Source organism: Diceros bicornis, chromosome 17 (genome assembly GCF_020826845.1).
Source record: "Diceros bicornis minor isolate mBicDic1 chromosome 17, mDicBic1.mat.cur, whole genome shotgun sequence".
NCBI classification, from domain to species: domain Eukaryota; kingdom Metazoa; phylum Chordata; class Mammalia; order Perissodactyla; family Rhinocerotidae; genus Diceros; species Diceros bicornis.
The window spans coordinates 12,579,007-12,587,336 of record NC_080756.1 but is presented as its reverse complement, the minus strand read 5'-3'; the positions used below and the strand labels follow the sequence as shown (position 1 = coordinate 12,587,336).

At 46.0% G+C, this 8,330-nt stretch overlaps 1 non-coding gene across 1 annotated transcript; it reads left to right on the top strand.

The window, feature by feature from the left end:
- Nucleotides 1-748: 748 nt before the first annotated feature.
- Nucleotides 749-830, top strand: TRNAS-CGA (transfer RNA serine (anticodon CGA)). The gene has a single exon. It is a non-coding gene; the product is annotated as a tRNA-Ser (tRNA).
- Nucleotides 831-8,330: the final 7,500 nt, after the last annotated feature.

Genomic DNA, 8,330 nt, shown 5'->3' with positions numbered 1-8,330 from the left:
GGCCCTCGCAGCGCCCCCTGCCGGCCGGCCGGGCGTGGCGGCGGCGAAGCGCCGGGCGCGGGACCGACCCTGGCGGCCTCCCCGGTGGCGGCGGCGGCGGCAGGAGCCTTGGGGAGCTGGCGGCTTCCTGGAGGGGGCGCACACTCTCTGAGGTCGCTCTTGACCTGACGCGAAGCCTTTTGGCTCTTTTCGCCTCTCAGCCCGGGGAGTAGGGTACCTCTCTATCCTACCCCAGGGGGACGCCCGTCGCCTGAGGAGCCCCCAGCCCATGGCTCCGAGTGGTCCTCACCTTGCACATTCCTGAGCCCGCGGAGCCCCTAATCCCAGGGACCCCCAGACCCTTTCCCCAAGAAGTTCCTGCCTTCCATCCATCCCCAGGAGCTCGCCGTGTAAACTCTTCCCGAGTCTCCCTCGCCCCTAACCCCGCACCCCCTCTCAGCCCTTAACCCGAGGAGTCCCCCGGGCGCCACCCTGGAGGCCCAGCCCCTTCCCTCCGACTGCTTCCTCTGCAGGCCTCGCCATCGCCTCCTAAAGAGCTTTGCCCTCCTTGAGACCCTGAGTCTTCGAGGGGCGGGAGACCCTCCCTCCCTGGGTCACCCGTCCACCGGACTTTCCCCGAGTGGCGTGGAGGAGAGGTAAGGAGCGGGCGGGAGGAGGTCATGGGGTGTGTGCAGGACTTGGGCCAGAGTCCTCCCCCGGTCGCAGTGCGGACCCCTCTGTAAGCGCGCGGCTGAAGGAGGTTTTGGAAGTCACGGTGGCCGAGTGGTTAAGGCGTTGGACTCGAAATCCAATGGGGTTTCCCCGCACAGGTTCGAATCCTGTTCGTGACGGCCGGTTTTTTTTTCCCTTTGAGGACGTGTAAAGGGAACTCCTTGTCTTCGCGTGTGTCTTTCGTGCAGTTCCCTTTCTGTCTCGGAAATAGAAGCCGAAAGGTCTCACTCTCGGATTTGGGGGGATGGGAGTGATCACGGGAAGCTTAATTATGCACAACTGTATTGGCTGCTAGGATACAAGGCACTTGCAGAATTCTGTAACTTCAGGTTTGCGAGCAGAGCTTTGGCATCCGTTGTTTCATTCTTTTGGGAGGGAATAGGAAAGGATTTGGTTGAAGAGGGGTTAAGTTTTATTTGGGAATGTGACTGCCTGTTGTGCTATAATAATCAAAACTGGAGTTTCCAGGAGAAGAGGACACCTCTGGATTTCATGACCAGCAGTCACATCTTGTAGGTCTGATTACAGTGAAGACCCAGGAAACAGGGCATTCTCTCATTTGGATTTCCTTGAGGAGGTGCGCCTCAGGTACTGCAGGGCTGGGGGGAGTAGCCTGTTGAAACATAAACACTGCAGGTCTAGCTGGAGCTCTAGTGTGGGAAGATCACTGTCACTTTTTATTGAGTACTCATTGTGTGCCAGGTACTGTTCTAAATTGTGTATTAACCAAGCTGGGGAATAAATCTCTCCACCAACCTCTAATCCTCCAACCTCACCCCATTCTTCCTATCCCCCAGTTTCTGATTGTGGGGAATATGTAGGATGTTCTTTTTGTATTTCATTTCTTGCACGGCAGCGTCTTCTCCAGGAAAGATCCCTAAAAGGCAGGGAGTTCAAGGGTAATTCATAGAACTTTCTATGCTTTACACCATTGTTCCTGCTGTTCTTTCCAAATCACCCCCACCCCCCTACTGTGATCACTTTCCATCTGGCACATCCTTGGACCCCTCCTTTTTTTTTTTTTTTTTTTCTGTGAGGAGGACCAGCCCTGAGCTAACATCCAATGCCAATCCTCCTCTTTTTTGCTGAGGAAGACTGGCCCTGGGCTAACATCCATGCCCATCTTCCTCCACTTTATATGGGATGCCACCACAGCATGGCTTAACAAGCGGTGCATGGGTGTGCGCCCGGGATCCAGGCCGGCAAACCCCGGGGCGCCGCAGTGGAGCACACCTAACCGCTTGGGCCACCAGGCTGGCCCCGGACCCCTCCTCTTTGAGGCTCTGAATTACTCCAGCTGGAACCTATCCGTCTACCACCACCATCCACTCGGTTGCATTGCAAGTCATTTCCTTTGACACACCTCTGCAAAAATTAACAAAATGAAAACGAGTTATATTTACTCTACCTCCTAAATATGTCTCAAATCTGTCCACTTTTCTCAGGGGTGAGTGCAGGCTGGACCTACCAGTTGCTGGAGCTTTCATTTGGAAAGTAGGGGTAGTTGTGAGGACTACATGAATCAACAGATGTAAAGTGCACGAAAGCATCCGCACTGTAGCCAGAGACCATCAGCCCCTCCATGGCTGCGTTTTGTGGTTCGTGACCTGGTCCCTGTCTCTCACTGCTCTTCTGTATTCACTACATCCCGTCCACTGGCATTCTTTTAGTTCCCGGTGTAGTATTTGTCCGTCTTCATGCCGTTCTCGGCCTGAAATCATCTTTCTCATCCTCACCTTCTACTCAGTCTCCACTTAAATATCAGTTCTCTTAGGAAGTCTTCTCCAACCACCTGTCGCCCGCCACATCCTACGTCCTAATCTTATTATGTGAAGTCTTTCTTCCCCTGTAGAATATAAACTCTTGGCATATATAAGCCACTCAATTGAAAAAGAATCTTTGCTGAATAAATGGATGTTTTCTACAGTAGTTCTGTGTACGTGTTTTAATCTTCACGCGGACTGGACTCTAAGCTTCTTGAGAGTTAGGATTGTGTATTTTATTTGTTCGTATCTCCCCTACTAGGCCTTACACATGGATGTAATCAAATATGTACCGAATGAACGAATAGAACCTAATAGGCTCGGTACTCCTTTTTGCGCATGCTCTCAGATTTAACTCTCTGGAGAGCCAAGACTAAAATCGACCAGCAGAGGGCAACCGACAATTACGTAGTGATAGGAAGCCGGCTCCAAGGTGTATAAAATGGAGGACCTGGACGGAAAAGAAGCTGATGGAGGTTGCCTGGTACCTGGAGATCCTACCTTTCGCTCTCAAATGCTTCCCTTGTAACTTTCGGGGATGAGAGGCCAAGGCCTCGAACCTTCATGTACAATAGATAATTTCAAATTTTTACCATCCCTACAGCCCACCCCAACTCCCCAATTCCTTCACCCTTTCCCTTTCCATTCCAACAAATCCTATCTATCCTTATATCGTTCTTTGCGTTGCATGAGCACCCTTCTCTCTCTCCTCATTCTTACATGTTTACTACATTCCATCCACTGACATTCTTTACTTACTGGTTCAGTATTTGGCCTTGTTCATCTGACCTGAAGTTACCTTCTCCACCTGGGCTTGCAATCCCACTCATTTCAACCTCCCAGAGAACCTTCCATAAATATCCTTCCATAACACATTCAGATTCCCCTACTCCACTGGATCAATCCTTCATTAATTCAGAACAAACAAAATTACACCTGCATTTGACACTTCCAAATCACCACGTTATTTTCTACTTCCTTTTATTTTTTGAGTAAAATGTCTACCTCTGCCTCCAGCTCCATACTATCTTAATCTCTCTTGTAGAAACCTTTGCTATGTTTGAAACCATTGATTTCTTATTGGGCTGTAGAGACACTGTACTCTTGTTTTTCTCTTAGAATACTATTTCTCCATCTCATTTGTTTTCTCTCTCCTTCTGTGGAATTCTACCAAAGCTTCATTCTTCTCCCTCCTCCCAAGACAAAAATCCTAAGCCACTGTTCCAGGCATGGCCTCTCAGCCAAACTGTGGTCCTCTATCTCCAGCTGCCTATGTATATGTCTCCACAGCTGACTTAAGGTCACCTAAAATGCAAACAAAACTTCTCTTCCTTTCCCAGAATCACATGCTCAACTTTTTCCATTTCTGTTAATACTATTTTCTCAATTCCATGTAGTTTCCAACCTTAAGAATTATCTGACATTTTTCCTCCCATGCCCATCATTCATCAATCATTGCTTCCTCCATCACATCATCTAATGCATGCTTTTGTTACAATGGCCTTCCAGGTGCGCCAGTTTCACACTTAAATCTCTAAACACTGCTTTCCTATTATTCCCGTCTAGGAACTTCACCGCCCCATCTGATCAAACACATGTTCCTGTTATCAACACACCCTGCCTAAATCACCTCTTTTTTAAAATCCCTAATTCTTCCCAGTAAGATACCCCCAATCTAATTAGGCTGGGTGTCTCCATGTGTCAGCCTAATTCCTTCCTTCTTTCATGAAGTTCCTTCTGTTTCTTGACCTTATAACCAGTGACTAGCTAATGCCACCTTATACTGATCTTTTCAGCTACAAATCCTTAGATCTTAATCAAAATTGCTTTTATGTGACTGAAAAGCTAACGGGGGGGAAATCTAACAGACAAGAATTTATTATCCCCTTCCAAGTTGTTGACGGGTTCCAAGTGTCTCTGCAGTTCATCCAGTAAAGCAAATTATTAGAGGACTTGAGCTGAAATGATCTCAACCTGCACTTGTTTCAGGAATGCTGTCACTGCACAAAACATTTCTGGGAGTCCTTCACAGATTATGAGCCATATTTAAATGATTCATTTCTTCAAAATTACTTTTTTAAAAAAAGCTGAAGCATTAACCAACTTTATCATGCATCTATTTTCCAGATTTTTGTCCCAGATTACTTCTGGAATTCCCCCAAGGTCCCATTCTTAGCCTTCTTCCTGTTCTCTCCTTCAGTGTTTGCATTCATTCCTAGGATTTCTTGATCAGCTTTGGGCTGATAACTCCCAAATCCACATCTTTAACCCTAACTTCTTGCTCTTAAGCTCTAGACCCACATTTCCATTTAATGGCTAAACACCTCTATTTGGAAGCACTTCCAGCCCAGTGTTCCCCAAATGAACTCATTACTTCACCCCTGAAACCTGCTCATCCTCTTCTCCTCCCTGTTCGGGTTAATGACACTACCTTCTTAGTCACAGACTAGAAACCTGTCTTTCCATGACTCATCTTTGGTCACGTGTCCCTTGTTACGTGCAGCAGTTAGGAACTCAGGCTCTGGAATGACTTTCTGGGTTCAAATCCCAGTTCTGATTATTAGTTATGTGAATTTTGTGCTTTGTCTCTGTTTCTCCACATAGAAAATGGAGATGATAATAGTGCCTTTTTGTAAAGTTCTTGGGATGACTAGATAGTTAATATTTAGAATAGTGCCGGACAGTAAATGCTCAACCTGGCTGTTCCCCACTGTCCTCACTGCCAGTATCTAATCCTGTTCAGAACTCAGCTCCAGTGATTCTTCTGAGAAGCCTTCCCTCCCGCATCCCACCAGGTAGGTAGTTGACTTCTTTCCTCCTCATTGTTCCATTGTACTTAGTCCACATCTATTAGCAACATACTATTCTATAGTATTTCCCATTATTTGTTCAAGTGAATGTTAGCTAGTAAGCTGCAAATTCCTTTAAAGACTTGTTTCTCAATTATTTGTGTGCCTAGCACCACATCTGGCACATGACAGGTAGGTATAAATGTTGGCTGAATGAATCTAGTCAGTTACTAAGGCCTGTCAATTTCTCCTTCCTGATGTCTTTTGCTCTTTCCTGCTCTATTTCAAGCTCTAATCCTCTCTTGCATGAATTACTGCAATGCTTACTAATATTGTCACCAATTTTTCAGTCTTCCCATTGCCACCAGAATCATGAATTGGAAGTCATTCCTCTTCTTAAAAACTTACCTGTAAAATTAAAGTCCAAATTCCTTGCCATGTATTCAAAGCCTTCCAAGAATGGGCCCCAAATTATTTCTAGTCTTAGCTTCCATTACTTCCTTCAACAAACTCTGTGCTCCAGATTACACTAGTCTCTTCTTTTTTCAACATACCCTTCACCTCTGCTTGTTTTTATTCATGCTATCATCTCAGCCTAAAACAGAGGTTGCACACTGGTGGACCCTTGATTTTTTTTGTTTGTTTGTTTTTGGCCCACAAGCATTCTTTTTTTTTAATTGAGCCAACATTTAAAAGTTGTGACATTGAGCATAAACATTAGGATGTCCAAAGGTTCTTGAGAAATAAGATTTGGCAATATTGGGCCTCTGTTCTTGAATAGCAGCAACCAGATGGAGCTGTTCTGCCAGCTGCCCCCTTCTCTCGGGGCACGTATTCGTCACCTAGCCAGCTTTAAAAAACTCTCTCAACAATACAAGTGTGCAGTAAAGAGATCAGGCTGATGGTGGGACAACTGGGCCTATCTCTGATGTTACACAACATAAAGAACCTCTCTCCTGTGATGTCTTCTATCCCCAGAACTGTTTGACTTGAATCTCTCTGAGTCTAGATCTAATTCTGTTTAGTAAAAATATGGGCTAGAGAAACAAAGGACACTGTGAAGCAGCAGTCAGTCAAATCCAAAAGACCACTCTCCAGGACAGCTGGCCCAATATCCTCAACCAATTAGTGAAACCAAAAAAAATGCTGTTCCAGGAATCCAGAGAAAGAGAGTAAAAGAGTTGAGCGACATAACCTGGTGTAATGTGTGGTTCCTGGTTTGGATCCAGGGTTGGATAAAAATTAGCTCTGAAAGTACTTGTCTTGGGACAACTGGGGAAACATGAATACAGGTTTGTATTAGATTAAGGATTGTTAATTTTTTTTTAAATGAGACTTTTATTGTGGTTTTTTTTTTTTTTTTTTTTGGTGAGGAAGATCAGCCCTGAGCTAACATCTGCCAATCCTCCTGTTTTTGCTGAGGAAGTCTGGCCCTGGGCTAACATCTGTGCCTATCTTCCTCCACTTTACATGGGACGCCGCCATAGCATGGCCTGACAAGCGGTGTGTTGGTGCGCGCCCAGGATCTGAACCCCGGGCCGCCACAGTGGAGTGTGTGCACTTAACCGCTATACCACCAGGCCGGCCCCTAGCCTGTTAATTTTAAGCATCTGTTATTTTGACAATGTAGGAAAATGTTCTGATTTTTCAAATGTATATATTGAAGTAAAAAATTAAAACCACCAACCCTCTCTACACTTCCCCACCCATTCTCCTAACCTTTAAAAGTCTAGGGTTGGTGAACTTTCTGTAAAGGACCAAATAGCAAGTATGTGAGGCTTTGTGGGCCACAGTTCTGGACAACTGCTCAGCTCTGCTGTTGCAGTCTAAAAGCAGCTATAGACAATACATAAACAAATGGGCCTGGCTGTGTTCCAGTAAAACTTGGTTACAAAAGCAGGCAGCAGGATGCAAGCTGTAGTTTGCCAACCTCTGATCTAGAACAAACACCACTTCTGAAAAAGTCTTTCCTGGTACCCATCAGAATCAGTGGCTCACATATTGCTCATAGATCCACGTACCATACATTGATCACGTCTCATTATATACTCATCTCCATTAGGGAGCAAGTTCTTTGAGGGTAGGTGCCATTTTGCTACACGAATCCCCCATCCCCACCCTAGTGAGTTCCTTGCAGAATAGATAATGAATATTGTTTCCCCAAACCTATATTAATTCCTATATTAAAGCCTAAAAAGAAGATGTGGCACCATTCATGACATTAAAAAGAATGAGCAGCAGGTTCTGAAAGTAAGTTTAAAGCAGCTTCAGGAAAAAAAAGCACACTAGTGGTTATCACTAGAGAGCACTAGTGCCTCGTGTGCCCTACGCTGCGACGTGGCGTCACATTTTATCATCAGACCTCGTGCGTACGTGAGTGTGGTAGACTCGATGGGCACAGGAATGCCCCATGCCTCCCGCTTTTTAACCCCACTAGGGTACCTGTTAGATTTACATCAGGTGCGTGAAAAATGCTCATCAAATTTCAAATACAGTACTGGGGGAAAAGATGATTTTCTTTTTCGCATGACAGGGAGAAGGTGGCAGCAAATGCCTCTGAAAGGGTTTATCAGGGTTTGGCAACCGCAGCAGCTACAGCCGCTCCAGGTTCCCTTCCTCCTGTTTACTTTCTTGGTTAGGAGACATTGTGGGGTGGAGGTGTCCTGCCTGGGATGGAATCCCAGATGCCACAGCAAAGGTCTCGTGGGACAAGGGAGAAAGGTGCATGCCTAGCTTCTGGAGAAAGTGTCCCCAGCCCGTGGGAGGACATGGAATTGGGGGCAAAGGCAGACCCTGGGAAGAACACAGTTCAGCTCACTGGAGAGAAAGTGTTGGCTGCTACAGAACAGGGGACAGGAGGGATGGTGGGAGGAGGGCACACAAGTGCACACAACTCCCAGACAGACATCCTCCTCCAACAGGTTAGTTCTAAGACCAGGGTAGGTTACAAAGCAAGAAGTAAGGGGAATTAAGGTGAGAGGCCAAAGCAGAGGAGAAACCTTCAAAAGAAGGGGAGTGAGGTTGAATTAAGAATTTAGAGTTGAGTAAAAGGTTTATTATTAGTGCA